The sequence below is a fragment of the Castor canadensis genome, chromosome 10 (assembly GCF_047511655.1).
Source record: "Castor canadensis chromosome 10, mCasCan1.hap1v2, whole genome shotgun sequence".
In the NCBI taxonomy this organism is placed as follows: domain Eukaryota; kingdom Metazoa; phylum Chordata; class Mammalia; order Rodentia; family Castoridae; genus Castor; species Castor canadensis.
This window is the reverse complement of record NC_133395.1, coordinates 4,076,383-4,098,920: the sequence shown is the minus strand read 5'-3', so window position 1 is coordinate 4,098,920 and position 22,538 is coordinate 4,076,383. Positions and strand designations below refer to the sequence as shown.

General features: G+C 39.5%; 1 protein-coding gene across 1 annotated transcript in view; it reads left to right on the top strand.

Moving 5' to 3' along the window:
• Myo16 (myosin XVI) overlaps window positions 1–22,538 on the top strand; it is a 518,261-nt gene that overhangs the window by 556 nt on the left and 495,167 nt on the right. The window lies entirely within an intron of this gene.

The window sequence follows — 22,538 nt, the reverse complement described above, 5'->3', positions numbered from 1 at the left end:
ATTTCAGAGAACAAAGATGCAGGGAAGGAGGGTCCCCAGCTGCAGCCTCCCCTGATCCTTCTGACCCCTCACCGCGACCCCCGCTGGGCGACGTCAGCTCCATTGTCTTACAGGCAGGCCACTAAGCTTTGGCAAGTCTGCAGGAGGGTGGGCCGCTTGGCGTGGTGCCTCCAAGGGGCAAGATGCCAGGCTCTTCCTACACAGCCTGGTCTACCGTGGATGTGTGAAACCAGTAGGTAGGTGAAAGTGCTTCTTTCACCTGGTACCTTGGACATGAATGATTTTCATGAAGCCCTCTTAGTATTTCTGTCACTTACAGAAAAGCAGACATGCTCCTGGCTCAGAACGCTCTAGGTGTGGGGGAGTCAGCATGTGACAGTCGTGTGTTACTCTTTTGCTACCTGAAAGAATTGTCCAGCCGCCTTTGAAAGAGAGGCCATTGCTGAGCAGGGACAAGTAAAACTTAGCTGCTCTGAACTGGCCAGGAGTGAAGGAGCAGAGAGTGGTCCTCTATCCTCCGGAGTGGAAGCCATAACTTCTTTGGAGTTGTGGCTTTCTTTCAGAGTCTGCTGATTCTGGTGTGTTGTGGCAATGTGTGTTACGATGTTCATGCTCATGTTTGCCCCATGTTCTTGGGGCAGCCCTCATCCCCTGCATCTTGAGTTTTTCATTCAGAATTCAGTAAGGACAAAGGACTCTCATGTCATCAATGCGGCCCTGCAATCAAAGCCACTGATACAAGACCTGGCAACCACAATCCTACGTGGTCCATCAAGCTTTCTCTTAGTGGCTATATTAATATCAGCTGCCAGAATCAACTTCATTTGGTTGTGTAGTTTGAAAAGCTCTGAAGGACATGTGTCCCATTCATAGGCTAAGTGTGCCCCAAATCACGCCTGTCCTTTTGGAGTTGTTTTCTCTTGTTAATTTTATTCAAGCACCTGTCCCAGGTACTCAGCATCAGCAGTTCTGGTCTCCGAGAGTATCTCATGTGGTCAACTTGTGGGCGGATGAGGTTTATGTTTGGTAGGTGCTTTTGGAAACCAGGATATATGTCATGGCTTTTGAGCTAGCACTGATATGTCTCAGAGACTGTATTACGTGCAATAAAAGTCATCTCAAGTGTGTGTGGTATTTGTTTGCTAAAGGAAAAATTAGTTTGATTGTAAGACATCATCTAGAGAGCATAGAGTGATGGTGGAGTTCACCTGTATCCCGTGAGAATAGGGGGAGGACGTAAGAAAGTGAAATGATTTGTTTGGTATACACTAAAATAGCGAAGAAATGTGCATATACAATTAGTACCCTATAAAAAGCCCCACACACGGATGCTTGAGGACCCAAGTAGTAGCATCTACAGTGCTGGGTTGTTAAGGTGATGTATGAAAAATTCGGTACTCCTGCTGATAAAGGAGACCAGCCCACTGCGGGACATAAATGTTCCTGAAGGAGACTGAAGAAAAATGGAAACATCTCCTTCTCCTCCTGATAAATCAGAAAATAAACTCCATGATTCTACACAGGGTGCTGATGTGATTCAAACATAGGTGCACATCTATACACATAGCATGTAGATCGTTAACACATTAAACATTGGCATATGTGATAGAAGGTGTTGCGCTGAAGTGGGGCTATTTGACAATGATGCATCTTTCAATTTGAACCTGTGCTCAACTGAGCACCTAAACAGTCTGTCTACGCTTCCCAGGTCTCATCATGGGGAAAGCCTGAGCCCATAAGCACATTTTCACAGGAGAGGATGCCACAATAGAAAGGAGCTTAAAGAGGGATGCATTGCAGCTCCTAGTACTGCAAGTGAAGGGAAAGAGGCCCACGGGACTTGGGGGAGTCATTTGTAGATCATCAGCAGGGCTTCTGGATCTTTGCAGCACCCTGAGGTGTTAGAGTTTTGGGAGAGGGAATGACTTGGTGATGTCCTCCTCAGGGCAGGGCTGGCATGAGACCTGTGCTGGATAGGATGCTTCTCTCTGTCTCCTGTCCCCAGCCTGCCTTCTGACTCCCTCCTCATTTGTGGATTATTTTCCGCGTTAGGCATAACACATTGTTCTTTAAGATTTCTAGAAAGCAATGAGTGAGCATGTCCACAGAATAAGGAAGTCCTACGAGAACTACAAATGTGGATGCTTTGACCAGCTGGGCTTAAACAAAGCACAGCCAGGCAGTAAAAGCAGGTGATTTTCACCAGGCATGCACAGAAGTGAGGGGCAGTCATGGAGACTGAAAACTCTTCCCTAAGAAGGAAATTCCGCCTTTGATCTTCACAACTGCCTTCTGAGGATGCAGGGTGAGTGTGATCTTCATTCCACATTCCCTGTTTCTGTTCACTGATTCCTCGTCCCTCTTTCCCTCCTAGATCTCAGACCTGCGAAATCAGGAGCTCTGCTGAGGCTGGGCTACATCAGGTGATTGTCACCCTGTATGTGTGCTTCACCTCCATGACCTCACAGCCTGCCCCCGACCTGCCTCTCTACTGATGCAGGCAATGCTTTGGGATGTAAAGAACTAATCGGCTCAAGGAGAAAACTAAACTTGCCTTTCTTAAGAGGAGACATTTTCCCCAAGAGAAAGTGCCACACAATGACTTTTTTAGATTGCATTAAGTGATATAAAAATTATTGACAATTTCATGGCATTTCCTGGAAATGGGCCATGATTCAAGTCTAACTTGACATTGAAAAGAATAATATGAATCTTTAAGAACTAGAACTGATGCTTCTCCCACTGTTAACAAGATTCCCCGGAGGTGCCTAGAACAGACAGGATATCTCTGGCCACCCGGTCGTACAGATTTAGAAGCTGGCACTGGGACAGTCATCATGGGTGATTTTCATGAGCACTGTCCCTTAGACCTACAGGGCAATGGTTCTTGAAGTGATGGTTCAAGTTCATCTTGCCCATCTATTTGGATTTGCCTCTCATTCCTACTTGTGAAGAAGTCTGCAAAGATTTCCTTACTTGGTTATTCATGTTATCTCAATAACCAAGATGACTTGATGACCGGCTTAGATTCACAGCATCTAACTGAAACAAAATATACATACACAAAATTCATACACAAAATTCTGATACTTTCAGATACATTGGACATTTCCAGTGGTGGGATCATGTCAACCAATTTCCCTTCTTTTCTTCTTTTTGTTTCAAGGCAGGGTTCTTGCAATGTAGCCACGTATATCCCACACTGGATCATAAATGCTCTATACACAATCACGTTTTAAAAAATAACTCTGTGGGTGTGGAATAGGCTGAGTAAAGCTGTCCACTTTCACTCTCCCCACCTCCTTCAAGTTCAGTCCTCTGCCCTTTGTGGTCCAGCTTCTCTAAACCCCTGCCGTTGGTCTCTCTTGCACCTCCTTATGTTGTGCTCTGACATCTCCTCTCTGGCTCTCTGCCTTTCCCACTTATCACCCAGGCTTTCCCTCCACTCTCTTGTTCTTTTTGTGCCTTCAGACCTATGCCTGCCTGGAGGACTCCTTGGCTTGATGTTCTGTACAGTGTCTGACTGCCAATGTCCAAACTGGATCCTAACCCTGATTGCTGTCTTGGAGCCCACCTCTGCCGTGCCTGTGTGCATGCATCTGTCCTTGTTCCCCTCATTCATCTTCTCTCCCCTTTTCCTCCCTCACTGTCATTCCCCATCATTCATCAGGTCTTCACAGTTTACCTCATGAATATTGCTGGGATCAGCGTTCCTAATTCTGACTTTCTATGGCTCCTCCCTCCAGGCTTCATCACCCCCTGCCAGGGCTCAAGGACCAGGCCCTAATTCATCTTCCTGCCTTAGTCTGCCCCTCTGAGCCATACTTCCAGTTTCCATAGTGATTTATCTTAAATACAAATTTGGCCATGAAACCACTTGCTGAAAGGATTGAAATGATTTCATGTTCTGCTCAGTGTGACAGGCAAGTTCCTCTGTGGCATCAGTGTCACTATCATCCTCTTGACCTCTCCCTGCCCACCTCCTTCTTCCTCTCTCGCCTCCCCTGGGTCACATCCCTGCCTTTGACACTGACTTGTTTGTATGTCATCTCGTTGATTGTAGCATCCCACAACACATTGGCTTTTTTCCTTTGTCCTGTGTCCTGGACATGTGCCTCTTTTAACTTTGTTCAGCTGGACTCCAATCTAAAACATCCTTCCAAAGGCCAGCCCATCCATATCCCTCTTCTGACCTTTCCTTACTGCGTTAGCCTTAGTGTCACAGAACTCTGTTTCAGTGCCTGCCTTTGGCCTGCACTGTGATTGCTGCTTTCTCATTTCTCTCTGTGTAAATGCCTAGATCTGGGGATGATAAGAACTGCAGATAAGGAGAGGAAGCTGCCTTAGGGGCCTCAAGCACACCCTGTGGAGATGCTACCTCTTGCAGTTCCCTGAGCACTATCCTACAGGGTCTTTGTCTCACTTTTTGCCCATCATCCCAGATTCTGACCATCCTTCTGACTCTTGCTTTTTTCTGTGCAGTTCTGGGGTTTGAACTAAGGGCCTACACCTTGAGTGACTCCACTAGCTCTTTTTTGTGTTGAGTATTCTTGAGATAGGGTCTTGTGAACTATTTCCTGAGGCTGGCTTCAAATCACAATTTTCTTATCTCTGCCTCCTGAGTAGCTAGGATTACAGGTGTGAGCCACTAGCACCTGGCTCCTTCTGTCTCTTTCTAGCTCCTTTTTCCTCCCACAAAAATCATCTTTTTATTTTACAAACAGGTAAAACAGAACATTGGGAGTCTGAGTAATTCATTCAAAGTTACACTGCTAGCTTAGAGTTGATGGAGACTTGCACAGAGGTCTGATTACTTATCCTGGGCTCTGTCACTAAGAGAAAAGAAAATTGCTTCTTTACAGGTGTTGTGTAGATAGCCATCTTCAGGGTCAAGAGACTACACTGGCAGGCCACATCCAACCTGTGGTTGATGGATGTACAGTCTGCAAGCTAAGCTAATGGGACCTGTTGAAATTATTCCAGGAGTAGGGGAAGGGAGTAAAGGAGAATGATGAAAGGGTGAATTCAACTATGACACGTTATAAGTTGCAAATGTCACAATGTAACACCGGGACAACAATAATATGATAATAAAAGAAATAAAAAATGAAATTATGGTTAAAAACAAATCAGCCCAAACAAAGAATGTGTGAGCAACTAAGACCCACTGAACCTAAAACATGTCTCTTCAAAAAATATTTGCAGAGCCAGAGCCAGAGCTACAACAAGAATGGAAACTTCCATTTAGTGTAATTTATATGGGCTTTGGCAAACAATTTTACTGCAAGAAAACCTGGACATCCAAACATGAATTATGAATTTAAAAACGTTAGAAAGAAAGAAGAGTTAACCTCTACGTGTTCAAGTAGTTGATGTCACATCTGTTTATTAAGGTTTTGAGTTATCATTTTCCCACAGATAGTTACATGACAGACATGATAATTACTAAGTGATATAAACAAAGGAAGCCTGTTAATAGCTCATTGATACCATAGTGGACACTTTTGCTTAAAATCTGTGCTTGAAGGTGGTAAACTTGAGGTTCAAATTCTAATAAGTGAAATTAAATTATGCATAAAAACCAGCCTTTGCATTCTTCTTTTTCTATCACTAAAATGTTGGAAGCATTTAAATTTCATTTTTATTACTAGAATTAGTGTTTTAAAAAGAAACCTGGAAAGTTAAAACCACTAGGATGTGGTACTGCAAGCCTTTAATGAGCGCATTTGAGGCATTAACTAATTCCTTTAAGAATGGTGAAGTGTTACTTGACACGCTCATTTTCTTTCCACTTTAGATTCTTGGTTATAAACAGCTCAATAATATGTGGCTGGGAATCCCTGGGTAGAAAGGATTCCATGAGCTCCCAAATCTTCTTTTAAAAAGTCTATTAATATGCCTTTTATTGTTATTATTTGGAACAGAGAGCCATTAATTTTACATTTGCTTCAGTGATTTAAAACCGAAAACAAGAGCCAGACCAAAGGAGTAAGTTGAAGAGATGAAACGTAGAAGTAGCTGCTGAGAAGATAATTTGATGTAGGTTGGGATTGCTATTTTTATTTTACAGTACACAGAAACAAATAACAGATTCTGGAGTAAACCTGAGATGTGTTGCGCCTCGTGAAGGGAGTATGGTAAAACTGTAGATGGCATGAGACGGAGATGGTAAATGGGATTTTCCTAGTGTGTGTTAGGGTGCAGACATTGAGGTGGTAAGTTGAGACCTAGTATAACTTGTCAGGACTGAAAATCTCTTGGGGTGGACAAGCATTGGCATCTGCCATTCCAGCTCTGCTTCCCACTTCTCTAAGACAGCGAATATGTGGGAAAACCTTTCTAGTCCCCCCTGTGTCACTGGGAAGGTAAAGCACCCTGTGGAGTTAAATGTAGAACTCAACTGGAAGTTTTAGGGCTTCTCACTGAGCAAGAGCTCTGCAAGCTTGTTAGTAATGACAGGTTATGGGGAGGATGTTTTCTAAAAGTTTCATCCTGTAAGACCATGGGTACTTAAAAAACCCAAATTGCATTCAAATAAGATCATCATTTTGAAATCAAAATAGCGGTAGGAAGTTCTGTGAGGGATTTGAGTCCAGTTAGTAAATAACTTCTTGGTGACAGATAAGTGATAAAAATGTTAGAAAGGAATGGTTCTACGTCTCAGTTTGTATTACGCTGAGACCATTGGGTGTACAGCAGGTCACAGGACACTGCTTTGTGAAACACTGGGAGAAAAGACAATTAAAGTTCAATGGGCAAAGATTGTAAAATCAGATGTGACATAAATGGAATGGGAGGCTCTAAAAAGTAAAGATAGGGCTTCACGGTCCCCTTTCATTGTCATGAGGAAGCGCAAAACGTCACATAGAAATGCCACTGTACTCTTGGGGGTTCCCTTGAGCGGTGACATTTAGCCAGGACACAGGTGCAAAGAGTCCACACTCAGTGAAGCAGTAATGCGAGTGGCTTCCAACACGGGGACTGCTGTTCAGTGTGCATGGGGTCGTGAGTCTGCTGAGGACAACACCCACACTTTGTCAGTCCCCCGCACGAGCAGCAAGGCAGTGCACAAGCTCGACTCGGTGCGGGTGGTGCAACACATAGAGATGATCTTAAGTGATTTGGAAACTAAACATCCTAATTCTTGCCCTTTTCTTCATCCAGAAAGAATTTGAAAAAGTAAAAACACAGGAAAATCAATCAGAAATTTGGATTGAAGCCCAAGATAGGTGAAGAGATCAAAGCAAAAGTTCATGTAGCTCTTTTGAGTAAATTTAACTTGGCCTCAAGTCCTTCCCATGACAGTGTTGGAATGAGCTGCAAGCGTGGCAGTGAATGCCACCAGGACACCATGGAGAATGACAGAAATACCAGAGACCTACAGGAAGTCAGATGCCCATCCTGGGCTACACAAGGAGGCCCCCAGAAGCTATGGACTGCTGTATAGCCCCATCAAAAAGTAAATTATACATATTTAAATATACACATACAAATTATTCATATACATCATCACAAATATCACAAATAATTTGAACACCTTTCAAACATGAGGAGCAAGAACACTTCACAAAAGTAAGACACTGCAAACTAACCTGACTACTTAGTCTGAGGGTAAAGCCCAATGAAATTATTGCCTCAGTTTACCCATCTATAAAATTAGGAATCTGGACTAAGTAATTTCTAAGGATTTATGCAAAACAGCAGTTGGTTTTCTGGCTTTACTTGCTGTCTCCTTAAAAAATTGTGGTAAAAACACAAAACATGAGATTTACCACATTAACGGCTTTTAATTGACAGTAGAGTAATGTTACATGCAGATTGTATACAACAGGTTTCTCTTACAAAACTGAAACTACCTACCCATTGACCAGCGTTCCTCACTTCCCTGGCCCCATAGCCCCTGGTAATCTAGCTTCTATTTCTGTGAGTGTCTTCTCTATGCATCTCGTTCAAGCGAGTCACTCAGTATTTGTCTTTTTGTGACAGGGTTATGTGATTTCCATGTCATCATCAAAGTTAATATGTTCTGTAGAATGTTAGAAAACATGCTTTTTTGTGTGTCATTTTTGTAACGTAGCAACATTTTAAAGACCAAATGGTACTCCACCATGCACACCCTCACACACGTGTGCACATTTTCTATCTCCATTCTCCATTAATGAAAATTCAAGTTACACACATACGCTCATACATTCGCCTTGGTTGTTGTAAATAATGCTGTATTGAACATGGATGTGCAAGACTCTCTCCAAGATCTTGTGTTCAATTCTTTTGAATGTGTACCAAGAAATGAGATTGCTGGGCCATACAGTAATTATATTTTTAATTCTAGGGCAAAACTCCAGGCTGTTTTCCATAGTGGCTGAACCATGTCACCCTCCCACCAGCACTTATGAGATTCCAGTTTTCCTACCTTCCCACCAGTAATTGTCATCTTTGAGGCTTTTGAAAATAGCCATTCTAACGTGTGTGAGGGGTATCTCATGGTGGATTTAACTGCATTTCCCCAATGAATAGTGAAGGTTTTGAACACCAATGTTTTCTTTGGAAAAGTGACAATTCAAGTCCCTTAACTATGTCTAAATCAGATTGGTTTTTGTTTCTTTGCTTGTGGTTTTTGTTTGCTTTGGCTGTTGAATCATAGGTGATCATTCTATATTTTTGGATGTTAACCCCTTACCAGATGCATTGTTTGCAGGATGCGCCTCCATTTTATGGGTTGTCTTTCCCCTCTATTTTTAATTCAATGTTATTCTACTTGTCAATTTTTGCTTTTGTTGCACCTGTTTTTGGCGTCATATCCAAGGAGTCATTTCCAGGTCAATGTCATGAAGAATTCCTGTTATGTTTACTTCTAGAAGTTTTATAGTTTGGGGTCCTACATCCACTGTAAATTGGTTTGTTTTTTTTTTTTTTTTGTGAATGGTATAAGGTAAGGATCTCACACCATTCTTTTCATGTAGAATTGTTTTCCCAACATCATTTGTAAAGAGACTGTCCTTTCCCCACTATGTGGTATTGGCCCTCTTAGTGAAGATCATCTGACTCCATACACAAAGTTTTCTCCTAGGTTCTGTATTCTGTTCCTAGGCCTGTCTGTGTTATGCCATCACCATATTGATTTGATTACTGTAGCTTTTAAGATGTTACAAAAAGCAGGAAGTATGAGGGCTCTAGTTTTGTTCTTCATTCTTGGCATCCTTTTTGAATATTTTGGGTCCTTTGAGAATTTAAAAATTTTCTTTTCTATTTCTGCAAAAATTGCCATTGGGGTTCTGATGGGAATTGTATTGTATGTGTTTGTCACTTTGAGTAATGTTGACATTTTAACATCATAAACTCTTCCAATCCATGAACATAGGATATCTTCCCATTTATTTGTTTTTCCCTTTCTTTCCTTTCTGAAATTATTTGTAGTTGTCAATGTATCAGTTATTTTTATTTGTCTCCAGATATTTTCTAACTCCCCCTGTGATTTCTCCTTTGGACCATTGTTTCTAACAGTATGTAATCTAATTTTCTGTGAGTTTCTGAATCTGTGAGTTTTTCCATTTGTCCTCCTATTGATCTCTATGCTCGTTGCATTGTGGTTCTAAAAGATCTCTATCATGACTTCTTACCTCTTAAATTATTAGGAGTTATTTTGTACTTTAACTTGTAGTGTGTCTTTGAGAATATGCAATGTGTTCTCGAGGGAAAAAAAAACATATTTCACTGTTGTTGGATGAAATGTTTATAAATAACTGTTAGATCCACTTTCTCTATAATATTGTCTTGTTTGTCCTTACTGGTCTTCTTTCTGCTGTTCTGTCCATCATTAAATAGGGTTTTGAAATCTATTATTACTACCTATTCCCTCCTTTAATTCTTTCATATGTCTGAGTATAGTGATGCTAGACGTGTATGTATTTATTAATTGCGGTATCTTCCTATTGAATTAACCATTTTTTCATTATTTCTTGTGATAGTCTCTTCCTGATATAAGTATCCCCTCTTTGTTTGGGATATCTTTTCTGCTCTTTCACATGTAGTTATGTATATCTTTCCCCCAAAGCAAGTCTCTTGTATAACTATAATTGGATTTTGTTTAGCCAGTCCATGTCATTTGTTTGGAGAGTTTAGTTCATTTACATTCAATATAATACACTGATGGGAAGGGATGTACTTTTGCCATTTTGTGTTTTATGCAGCAGTTTTGTTCCTCTTTTTCTCTATGTTCTCCTTCTTTGTGTTTCATTTATTTTTTTGTATACTGACATGTTTTGTTTCCTTTCCTATTTTCTTTTGTGCATCTTCTGTGGGTTTTTTATTTGTAGTTATGCTGGAAATTACATAAAACATAAAACATGTAATAATTACAACAATCTCTTTCAAGCAAATAACAATTTCCTTTAAATCACATCAAGCACCCCATTCCTTTACATTCTGCACACTTTATATTCTTGATGTCACAAATTATCATTTTATATTGTGTATACATTAATGTACTTTATTGTTTATTTTTTATTCATTTATAACCTTGTGCATACATTGTTTGGGTAATTTCTCCCCTCTGCTCCCTGTCCCCTCCCTCTTCTCCTTCCCCCTTGCTTCCAGGCAGAACCTGTTCTGCCTTATCTCTAATTTTGTTGAAGAGAAGACATAAGCAATAATAAGGAAGACAAAGTATTTTTGCTAGTTGAGTTAAGGACAGCTATACAGAGAGAGTCCTAGCATTGCTTCCATGTACAAATGTGTTACAACCCAAGTTGATTCGTCTCTAACTGATCTTTACACTGGTTCCTGATCCCCTTCTCATATTGACCCCTGTCGCTTTAAGGTTTCTGTATTAGTTCCTCTGGAGTGGAGACATCAAACGCTTTTATGTTCTGGGTTTTTTACCTATTCCTATGTCTCCCGTATGTGCTCTCCCCTTTTCTTATGATCCATGTCCAACCATATTGCTGCATTGCCCTAGATCTAAAGTCTACATATGAGGGAGAACATACGATCTTTGGTCTTCTGAGCCTGGCTAACTTCACTCAGATTGATGTTCTCCAGTTCCATCCATTTACTCGTGAATGATAGGATTTCATTCTTCTTCATGGCTGAGTAAAATTCCATTGTGTATAGATACTGCATTTTCTTGATCCATTCGTCAGTGGTGGGGCATCTTGGCTGTTTCCATAACTTGGCTATTGTGAATAGTGCTGCAATAAACATGGGTGTGCAGGTGCCTCTGGAGTAACCTGTGTCATAGTCTTTTGGGTATATCCCCAGGAGTGGGATTGCTGGATCATATGGCTGATCTATGTTTAGATTTTTAAGAAACCTCCACATGTTTTTCCAGAGTGGTTACACCAGCTTGCATTCCCACCAGCAGTGGACTAGGGTTCCCTTTTCCCCACATCCTCACCAACATCTCTTGTTAGTGGTGTTTTTAATAATGGCTATTCTAACAGGGGTGAGATGGAATCTTAGTGTGGTTTTGATTGCATTTCCTTTATGGCTAGAGATGGTGAACATTTTTTCATGGTTTTTTTTGCCATTTGAATTTCTTCTTTTGAGAAAGTTCTGTTTAGTTCAGTTACCCATTTCTTTATTATTTCATTGATTTTGGGAGAGTTTAGTTTTTTGAGTTCCCTGTATATTCTGGTTATCAGTCCCTTGTCTGATGTATAGCTGGCAAATATTTTCTCCCACTCTGTGGGTGTTCTCTTCAGTTAAGAGACCGTTTCTTTTGTTGTTCAGAAGCTTTTTAATTTTATGCAGTCCCATTTGTCCATTCTTTCTCTTAGTTGCTGGGCTGCTGGGGTTCTATTAAGGAAGTCCTTGCCTATACCTATTACTTCCAGAGTGTTTCCTGCTCCTTCCTGAACTAACTTCAGAATTTTGGGTCTGATATTAAGGTCCTTGATCCATTTTTAGTTGACAGTAGTACAGGATGATAGACATGGATCTAGTTTCAGTTTTCTTCAGGCAGATAACCACTTTTCCCAGCAACATTTGTGGAAGAGGCTGTCTTTTCTCCATTGCATATTTTTGGCACCTTTGTGTGGGCACAGTTGTGTGGTTTCATATCTGGGTCCTCTATTCTTTTCCACTGGTCTTCATGTCTATTTTTATTCCAGTACCATGCTGTTTTTATTGCTATTGCTTTGTTATATAGTTTGAAGTCAGATATTCTGACACTTCCTGCATTGCTCTTTTTGCTGAGTATTGCCTTGGCTATTCGTGGTCTCTTGTGTTTCCAAATGAATTTTAGGGTAAATTTTTCAATCTCTGTGATGAAAGTCATTGGGATTTTCATGGGAATTTTATTAAACATGTAGATTGCTTTTGGTAGCACAGTCATTTTTACTATGTTGATTCTACCGATCCATGAGCACAGGAGATCTTTCCACCTTCAGTAGTCTTCCTTGATCTCTTTCTTCAGGGGTTTGTAGTTCTCCTTGTAGAAGTCATTCACATCTTTTCTTAAATTTACTCCTAAGTGTTTGATTTATTTTGAGGCTATTGTGAATGGAATTATTTCCACATATTCCTTCTCAGTTTGTTCGTTGTTCATGTATAGAAAAGCTAATGCTTTTTGTAAGTTGGTTTTGTATCCTGCCAACTTGCTATAGCTGTTTATGGTGTCTCGGAGTTTTTAGGTAGAGTTTTTTTTGGTCTTTAAGGTATGGGATCATATCGTCTGCAAATAAGGATGTTTTGACAGTTTCTTTACCTATTTGTTCCTTTTATTGCCTAATTGCTCTGGCTAGGAATTGCAGTACTATGTTGAATAGGAGTGGATATAGTAGGCACCCTTGTCGTGTTCCTGATTTTAGGGGAAATGGTTTCAGTTTTTCAGCATTAAGTCTGAATATAGCCTTTACAATGTTGAGGTACTTTCCTTCTATTCCTAATTTTCTTAGAGCTTTGATCATGAAATGGTGTTGGATCTTATCAAAGGCTTTTTCTGCATCTATTGAGATGATAAAGTGGTTTTTGTCTTTGCTTCTGTTAATGTGGTTTATTATGTTTATTGATTTTCGTATGTTGAACCACCCCTGCATCCCTGGGATGAAGCCTACTTGGTCGTGGTGAATAGTCTTTTTGATGTGTTGCTGAATTCGGTTTGCCGTTATTTTATTGAGGATTTTTACATCAATGTTCATTAAGGAAATTGGCCTGTAGTTCTCCTTTTTGGAGATGTCTTTGCCTGGTTTTAGGATAAGTGTAATACTGGCTTCATAAAATGTGTTAGGCAGTTTTCTTTCTGTTTCTATTTCATGGAACAGTTTAAGGAGGGTTGGTATCAGTTCTTCTTTAAAGGTCTGATAGAATTCACAGAGAATTCATCAGGTACTGGACTTTTCTTTTTTGGGAAGCTCTTTATTGCTGCTTCAATTTCATTTTGTGTTATAGATCTTTTCAGGTGATTAATATCCTCTTGGTTCAGTTTTGGATGGTCATATGTATCTAGAAATCTGTCCATTTCTTTAAGATTTTCAAATTTATTTGAATATAGGTTCTCAAAGTAGTCTCTGATGATTTCCTGGACTTCCATGGTGTTTGTTGTTATCTCTCATTTTGCATTTCTGATTTTACTGATTTGGATTTTTTTTCTCTCCTCATTTTAGTCAAGTTTGCCAAGAGTCTGTCAATCTTATTTATTTTTTCAAAGAACCAGCTTTCTGTTTCATTGATTCTTTGTATGGTTCTTTTTTTCTATTTCATTAATTTTGGCCCTTATTTTTATTATTTCTCTCCTTCTGCTTGTTTTGGGATTTGCTTGTTCTTGTTTTCCTAGGAGTTTGAGATGCAGCATTAGGTCATTGATTTGAGGTCTTTCTGACCTTTTAATATATGCACTCATGGCCTGTGGTTTGGTGTTGCCTGTACTCTCATAGTTTAGCTTGCTTTCATTTTCTGTGTGCAGAATTCCTTGAAGAATCTTTTGTAATGGTGGCTTGGTGGTCATATATTGTTTTAGTTTTTGCTTATCATGGAAGGCTTTTATTGCTCCATCTATTTTGAATGATAGCTTTGCTGGGTAGAATATCCTAAGGTTGAAGTTAGTGTCATTCAGTGCCTAAAAGACCTCATTCCATGCTCTTCTTACTTTTAATGTTTCTGTTGAGAAATCTGCTGTGATTTTGATGGGTTTACCTTTGTATGTTATTTGTTTTTTCTCTCTTATAGCCTTCAATATTCATTCTGTGTTCTCTGTGCTTGTTGTTTTAATGATAATATGTCCTGGGGAAGTTCTATTTTGGTCAAGTCTGTTTGGTGTCCTGGAGGCTTCCTGTACCTGAATGGGCATATTTGGGAAATTTTCTGTTTTTATTTTGTTGAATATATTTTGAATTTCTTTTGCTTGCACCTCTTCTACTTCTTCAATGCCCCTGATTCTCAGGTTTGGTCTTTTGATGGAGTCAGTGAGTGAGTTCTTGCATATTCCTTTCACAGGTTTGGAGTAGTTTGAGTAATAATTCTTCAGTTTTTCCTTTAATTTCCATTTTATCTTCAAGTTCTGAGATTCTGTCTTCTGCTTGTTCTAGTCTGCTGGAGTGGCCTTCCATTGTGTTTTGTATTCCTGTTTCATTCTTTATTTTGAGGTTTTCCATATCATAGGTCACTTCCTCCTTTATATTGTCAATTTTTGACCTTAATTTATTTCTTTCTCTATTTATAGTGTTCTCTGTTTCACTTCGGTGTTTATTTAGGGCTGCTATGAGTTCATTTATTTGTTTTTGTGTTTTCTCATATTCTTTATTTTTATTGTCTTGGAATTTCTTGAGTGTCTCCTGTACATTTTGGTTAACCATGTCTAGTAACATCTCCAGGAAATTGTCAATGATTACTTGTAGAATTTCTTCTTTCAGGATGTTCTTGTGGGCTTCGTTGGGTTCCTTGGTATAGTTTATCTTTGTTTTTTTGGAGTCTGGATCTTTGTATTCAGCCTTAGCAGTTCTGGTGTTACTCCTTTAGCATCCGGTCCTGTTTGTCTGAGTCTCCTAGGCAGGTTTGGAGCCGGCATCTGGTGGTGCTGAAGCCCTCCCGTGGCAGAGCGGCAGCTGGTGTGCTGGTGGGCTGGCAGGTGAGTGGCATCCTGGTGGGCCTGAGGGGCAGAGGCCCCGTCAGGCCAGTGGGTGGGCAGTGGCCCACCTGTTCTTTCAATGTATCATGACATGGAGAAGTCTTCCATGGGCTTGGGGTTCATGGTGCCGGAGTTTCAGCTCTCCCTTGTGCCTTACCTCAGCCAAGTGTGTCTCCAGCATCTCAGCAAGGTCCCTGATTCCCGGAGCTCAGTCAGTCTGTGTCTGTGTCCCAGTCACCATTTTGGATCCTTGCATTAATGTACTTTAATAGTTACAGTCATTTTCATGCTTTGGTCTTTTAAATTATTTTTTAAGCATTTAATTGATTTTATTATTCATACTGTATATTTTTCAGTGTTTTTAAATGTTTCTTTTTTTAAACTTTATCTTCCAAAATTATAGTAGAATTAAATGAGACTTACAACATTAAAGAGCTTTATATTTGTCTACATGATTACATTTACTTTCATATTTGTTTTGCTTTCATGTTAACTAGCTAGAATCCTTTCTTTTCATCATGAAGGAAACTCATTAGCATTTCTCATAAGACAGGTTAGTAGTGACAAACTACTAACCTAAGTAAACTAAACTATGGTTTATCTAGGAAAGTCATTATTTCACCTTCATTCTTAAAAGACAGTTTTCACACACATAATATTCTTTGTTGTTTAGCAGGTTTTCTTTTTCCTTAAAGCATTTTGAATGTATCATCCCACTCTCTTCTGTCCTGAGAACTCTGCCTGTGATCTTGTGGGCACCTCCTTCAGCATGTCAGTTACATTCTCTTGCATCTTTCTCAATTCCCCCTTTATCGTTTACTTTTGACAGGGTGATTATAATGCATGAATCCCTTTAGGTTCATCTGATTGGTGTCTACTGGATTCTTGAATTAAGATGTCCATTTTCTTCCTAAGATTCAGGAAGTTTTTACCAACCATCTCATCAAATAATCTCTTCTTCTCTCTCTCTCTCTCTCTCTCTCTGTCTCTCTCATGCCCATTATACATATATTGATCATTCAATGATGTCTTTTAATTCTCTCCACTTTTATTCAGTTCTCTTCACTTTTATTCAGTTCTTTTTCTTTTTGACTTTTTGGCTCAATAATTTAAAATGACCTGTCTTTCAGTTCAATGATTCTTTCTACTGCTTGACCTAGTCTGCCGTTGAACCCCTCAAGTGATTTGGCTTTGGTAATACTGGGATTTGAACTCAGGGCTTTGCACTTGTTCCACACATTCAATACATTTTACCCTATTTATTTTGGAGATTGGGTCTCAATTTTTGCTGAGGTTGTTTGGATGTTACCTTCCCACTCTGTGCTTCCCATTGCTGCTGAGATGAGAAGCTGAGTATCACCACATCCAGCTTTTCTCCATTGAAATGGTGTCTCACAATTTATTCTCCCCTGGGCTGGCTATAAAGTGTGATCCTCCCAATCTCAGCCTCCCAAGTAGTTAGGGTTATAGGCATGAGTCACCAGCACCAGACTCCCTCTAGTGATGTCTTTTGTACTTTATTTCTTTCCTTTCTTCCTTTCTTTCTCTTTCTCACAGGGTCTCACTATGTAGCCTAGGCTGACTTTGAATTTGTTATCCTCCTGCCTCAACCTCCTAAGTGCTGGGATTACAGGCATGTACCACTAAGCCAATCGGATTTTTAAAAATTCAATTGTATTCTTCAGCTTCACAATCTCTTTTTGGTTCTTTTCTAAATATAATTTTTTTCATTGTTGATATGCTCATTTTGTGCAGGTGTTTTCGTCCTTATTTTTTGACTATTACTGAACTTTGTTAAGATGGGCCTTTGAATTCTTTGTCAGGTACTCCTAAATTGCTGTTTCTTTATAGGGTTATTTTGTGGTGATTAGTTTTGTTCTTTCATTTGAGCCATGTCTCTTGTTTCTTTGCACACCTTATAATTTTTTCTTCCTTCCTTCTTTCCTTTCTTTTCTTTTTTTCCCCTCCTTTCCTTCCTTCTTCCCTTCCTCCCTCCCACCCTTCCTTCCTTCCTTTCTTCTTTCTTTCTCTCTCTCTCTGTCATTCCTCCCTTCCTCCCCTCCCTTTCTTCCTTCTTTCCTTTCTTTTCCTGAGATTCCAGCATTGGAAAGAATAACCATGTTTCCAGCTCTTTCAGACCTCCTTCCTGCAGGGGAAGACCTGAAGGAAGGTAATTGGCCTGGCTGAAGATTCTGAGTCGGCACTTCCTCTGGCCTTGTGTGTGCAGTTACTTCCTTAGAGAGGTCTGCTGTTTCTGTCTCTGAATATGTGATCTCTCACTCACTCTGGTGCTTGTCCATGGTGTTCCAGGTTTTCTGTGCTGCAGCAGAAAGCCAGTCTACTATTTTCTTCTCTTGGTCTTCCCAGGGATCTAATGCATTACAATTTCCTAGGGCTTCAAATCAGTAGAAAAAGAAAACAGTGTCCCAGTTATCCCCTAGTAGTGTAGGTGGATGCACATTGCATTCTTCTGTTTCCTTTCTGTGGAGGAAGTTATGAATTTGGGTTTACTCCCAACTGTTCTGAGCTATTCCAGCTTGGGAGTGTTCATGCAGAATGCAAAAACTTTTCTTATCCACCTCAATGCAGCTGTTTTGGCTTGTATTGCCCTGAAACTTTAACTGGTTTCTGAAGTCCTCATATAGGCACTTTGGCTTGTATAGTGCTGCTTAGTCAGTGTTTCTGTTGGGGAAAGTAGGTTGGGGTCTCCTATTCCACCATCTCACAGACATCTCCATGGTCTGTGGTTTAGTTTGATTTTAAGACAGTCTGTGTGCTGGATGTCATGCAGGCCGGGATCAGTTGTGATTACCACCAGTGCACAGGAGAAAGTAAGACAAGAGAGCCAGGTAGCTCTAAACAAAATGTTTAGTGGACCACTGTCAGCATTGGTTCATCAAAGTCCAACTTCATTGAGATAGTTGAAAGATCAGGCTGAGGAAGAGCACAGTAGAGGACTACTCAAGACCAAATCTGAAAGATGAACAGAGACTGAAACTGGGTCCCAGATAAACAACACAACCAGTGCAATACATGTAGTATGTGCAATTGTGAACCTCATGAGTTGAGGTTGCACTCATGCAGAAACTAGAACAAAGATAAGCCAAAAGAGAAAATGAAATCACTCATTACTCATTATCTCACTGCTCTGAGGAAATCTACACTGTATACCTTGGGGTACATTCCTTCACAACATTGTGTGCATGCATGGGTGTGCATTGTTATCTGTATATGCACATAAACAAATAATGTAGAGAAGTAGCATTTTACTTCACTGCTTTCCCCATTATATGAGAAGAACTTGGTTTGGGTGAAACTGATCCATAATGAAGTGAATGGCAATTGACTTACCTTGGTCAACATCCTGCTTTCTCTGGTGACTTTTTCCTCTCTGAAGATATTTCAAGTTTCAGAGTGTGGCTTAACTGAATGTGGCCAGGACTGTTTTTCTTCTGGTACTTGGGTTTGAACTGAGGACCTTATGCTTGCTAAGCAAGCGCTCTACCACTTAAGCCACACCAACAGCCCTTTTTTCTCACATCTTCCCCCTCATCTTGATGTCTCTCTTGAGCATAGCTCGAGAGATAGAGAGCTTGTTTGATAAGAGCATATCCCTGAGTTCAATCCTTAGTATTGAAATAAATAAATAGAAAGGGGTGAACCTTCTGAACCCACTGTACCATCTCTGACCTGAAATGTTTGAAAGACAGTCAAGATTAGGCTTTCCATTTAACCTTAATCATTTTCATTGAAAACTATAGCACCCATTAGAGGAAGTGAGTATAACGTAATGTAAAGATGCACTGAATACATTATCGTAAGGTAGATATTTGTATTAAGAAATTAATTATTGTAAGCAAATCCACCACCAACCGTCTCTGCTTTTATTTTATTTATTTTTCTTTAAAGTTTTGTCATGTAACTGTGGTTTTGTTCATAGTGATTATGAAATTTATGTGAATGAATTATCCATGTTTGTTACATGAGTTTGTGTTATTCACTTTCATTTCTGCATATATTTATTCTTGTGTGTATGCCAGAATACATTTTTTCTCTTTTCCTGCCGTGGGGCCTGGGGTTTTTCCCTTTGCAGTGGGTATTTTCTGAATAATGCTGCTCTATCAAGTCCTTATGTGCCTTCTGGTTGCGTGTGTGTGTGTACATGTCTGCAATGACTGTATCAGGAGGTGATGGCAGAGCCATGCCAATGAATACTGCAGACGAGTCAACATTTTAAAACATTTGGGTAGGTTGGCATTTTGGCCCAAGAATGATAAGAGGGAATTTATTAGAGACAACAGTAATCCCCAGTTGTGAATTTGAAATATCAGTGGCACAAAATTCAGAATGTCAAGAACCTGTCATGACCAGAGCGCATTTGGGACAAGGATGTGGGTGTTTAATGACCAACGCATGGCATAATAAGCCCAGTGTCACCATAACAAATGATGACACGCTGTTGAAATTGAAGCCTAGTCTCTACAGTCTTATGATGATGAGCTCATATTTGGAGTGATGTATTCATCTTGGAGAATCATAAAAACTAATGATTTTATAAACTGGAATATATACAATGGAAATAAGCTAGAATTTTTAAGGTCCAGAAAGAGAATTATGAAAAAATCTCCTGGGAAGGCTTACCCCAGAAAAAGGCAGAGAGAATGTAGTGTCTTCCATGTAAAGACATGACTGTACCTACTTTGTAATCTTGTGTTGTTGACTTGGGCCAAGGGATGGGGCAGAGGAAGATAGTGTTGAAGAGTACTTCATAGGACTCATAATTTAGTATAAATTAAGCCTCAATAATTCCAAGGAAAGATGATGTAGCAACCCAGGGAACATGCTGTCCTGGAGGTTCAAACAGAACCCAGAGAGCATTGTCCCCAGATGTCTAAGACTCTGATTCTAGAGGACATTTTAGTCTCCCCATACATCTTCCTTGACAGGCAGACAAAAAATTCACAGCCTCAAATAGGGAAATCCTAGTAATTTTTTCAATACCCATTCAAAGCATTTTTCTTCTTCTTGAGCAGACTTTAGTCCTAAATTATACCTTCCGTTCACTACCTGCAATGTGACATAGACATGTGCTCTTCTTTCCCTCACAAATAATTGCTGCTTGAAAAAGGGATAAAGTCAAAACAAAGGAAAAAGCAACCCCTAAGGACAGATACTTTAAAAAAGTTGGACAAAATCACATGCCCCATTCTAACTGTGGACTTCTTTAGAGTTCAGATTGCTTAATTACAAATGATTTTGGAGGGTGTATTTAATTTAGAAAAAAAGAATGTCTGAATTCAAGATGCTTTAGAAATTCAATGATTATTTTAATTTTCTAAGACTATTTAATAGAATTTTAAAATCTCTATCAGGCCAAAGAATACACATAAATTTAGTGATGTGCTTTCAAATCAATGAGAGAGAGAGAGAGAGAGAGAGAGAGAGAGAGAGAGAGAGAGAGAGAGAGCTCAATCATCTTGGGTTAATTGCTATTTTAAAATTGTTGAAGAAATAGAAGAAGTAAATCCTACTGTTTAGATGTTTTCACATTTTCAGGTCAATAGTGTAACAAATTTCTTAAATCCACACCCCGATAATTATGCCAGAGGCTAGAATCCAGCTTGCACCCAGGTGAGCACAGGATAGTTTAATCTTTCATAGCAGATGGCTCCAGGTCAGTGGCCAATATCAATTTGCAAAACACCCATGAGAATGAAAAGAAGCCAGCTCTCTGTGGAGTGCAACCTGCTTTGTAAAAATAAACCAGGCTGGTGGCTTTTCTGCAAGACACAATCAATCTTCTCCTCTTTGTTTCTGTCTCATCTGTCTGTTTCCCTCCCCTTCTCTTTCTGTCTGTAGATTTAGCTTACCTTAGTTTTTCTTTTCCTTGTAAAAGAACTGAACGTGTAAGCAAATTGGTTACTTAAGTGGGTATCAAATATAAATGGGAAAATTGAATAATGTGAGTGGAAAAAGATAAAGATAAAAGATTTACTTGGCTAGATAAGCAATATGCAAAATATCACACAAACACACATATAAACTTAAAAAAAGTCAAACTTATACCCAAAGTCAAAATATTTCCTAAGAGCTTACAAAGGCTGTCTCAAGGATGGATATTGTGCAAAAATAATGTTGAGAAGTCTGCTTGTGGAATACAAAGTAAATGTGCTGGGAAGGTGTCTTCTAGCTTCCATTTACCTTGAGAGGAGGGACTGTAGATGCTGACACTGTATAAATAAATTGAAATACAAGGTTCAAGAAGTTGAGCACTTTTACATCTTAATACTGGGTCTACCTTGGGAAAGGATGTCATTTAACCAAGTGCAGTCAAGGGAAGATTACTTTCGACTGTAGGACATCAGCTTGTAAGGTAGCAACTTACTAGAATGTTTAAATAGATCGTCACTGAGAAAGGTCAATGTGAGGCTAACACTTGTAAAGAATTTATTCTCTTGGGATTTACATTACTCTTTCCTCCCCACTACCTCTCCTCCTCCTCTCCTTCCACATGTAAGACCTGGGCAAGTGTCTTAACACCACCCTGATGGTGTTATGATTTAAAAAGTGTTAATTACACAGTCTGTCTGGTCTGTTTCAGTGGTAGTGGTGATCAAACGAAATGATGCATGTTAAAGTCATTTACAAAACTGTAACATGCTTTCTGTACAAGCTCATATTACTGCCGTACATCACTGCAGCTAAATAAGCAGTTGCAATCATAGTGAAACCAAAGGTCATCCTACTTGAAAAGAAAAATTCATATGTGTGAATACAAATATTAGCCTATATAATCCATTACTTTATATTAGGTATTATTTTAATGTCTACACCATTAATTTGAATTTCTTGTAGTTTTTTATCACCTTGCCTATAAACTACTCATTTGAAGGCATAAGCAATCTTCATTTCTGAATTAGAAAAATATGACACATGGAGCACAATTGGTATTTGTCAGGGAGAAAATTGGCTAGTAAGATCTATTGACAATCTGAAACCTTTCTTTGCAATTCACTAAATTATAATGCACACTTAAATTCTCTTCGGTCTCAGATATATTTAAATCAGTAAACATTTGACATTCTGCAGTATGTATGTATAAAATTTGAAAGCGCAGAAGAGAAATGACACATCAATATTTCAAAATGTGCATTATCAGAAGCAAAGCTATTGCCGTGATAACATTGAACCAGGCTCCTTACTTATGGGCCATAAGCTTTCTCTCTCTCTCTTGGTAACCAGCAGTAGCCATTTCTGACACTCCTCCATGGGTCAGTAGAGGACTAGCATTGATTAGGTTCTGGGTAAAGGATTTGGGTTGCTATGTGCAATGGCTAATTCCAGTCTTCCATGTGTTTTTTTCCTCCCTCCTTTTTCTTCCTTTCTCCCCATTTTCCTCCATTCCCTCTTTCTCTTTTGTGTCTTTCATTTTCTGTTTCCTCCCTTCTTTGATCAAAGTGCACATGCTGTATTA